Below are 702 nucleotides of genomic sequence, written 5' to 3'. Positions count from 1 at the left end.
GAGTAGCAGGGACTGTAGGAGCACGTGCCACCATGCCTGGCTAAGGTTTTGCTATATTGCCCAGGCTGGTCTTGAACTCCTGGCCTCAAGCAATCCTCCTGCCTCAGCTTCCCAAAGTGCTGAGATTACAGGCATGAGCCAACACACCTGGCCAGTACCACCCACATTAAACAATATCTCTGGGTGGTAAGGACAAACTCAAGGCATGACAGAAAGGAAAAAGAGTGAAAAAAACCAAACCCAGAGAAATGGCCATACTTGTAGGGTGAACTCATAGTTTTGCAATGTGTAGCTCAGTGACCACGTGGCTACTGCCCTACTGTCTCTATAACCCAGGATTGACTCACAAAGACTACTTAGTAGAACCAAAACCATTTTTATTTGATAAAGGGGTCTCCTATAAGGTTAGCATTAAATCAGATGCTAACAGCTTAAATTCAACAATGCACACCTGTACCAAATACTATCATAGTAATAATAAATAGCAGTATAATGTCTTTGAACAAAGATCAAGGAATACTTTTTTCCTCTCTGGCTGCTTGAGGATTGACCACCATCATGAACAATACAGTAACTATCCGGATCAGGAAGTTTGTGACCAACCACCTACTTCAGAGGAAACAAATGGTCATCGATGTCCTTCACCCTGGGAAGGCAACAGTACCAAAGACAGAAATTCTGCCTTAAAAAAATAAATAAATA

The 702-nt window shown here is 42.3% G+C and overlaps 1 pseudogene; it reads left to right on the top strand.

Moving 5' to 3' along the window:
- The first annotated feature begins 558 nt into the window (after nucleotides 1–558).
- The window catches only part of LOC105823394, a 7,746-nt pseudogene continuing 7,602 nt past the window's right edge, over nucleotides 559–702 (top strand).

This window comes from Propithecus coquereli, unplaced genomic scaffold (genome assembly GCF_000956105.1).
Source record: "Propithecus coquereli isolate 6110/MARCELLA unplaced genomic scaffold, Pcoq_1.0 Scaffold67, whole genome shotgun sequence".
Taxonomy (NCBI): domain Eukaryota; kingdom Metazoa; phylum Chordata; class Mammalia; order Primates; family Indriidae; genus Propithecus; species Propithecus coquereli.
The sequence above is the reverse complement of the archived record's forward strand: the minus strand, read 5'-3'. Positions and strand labels throughout refer to the sequence as shown.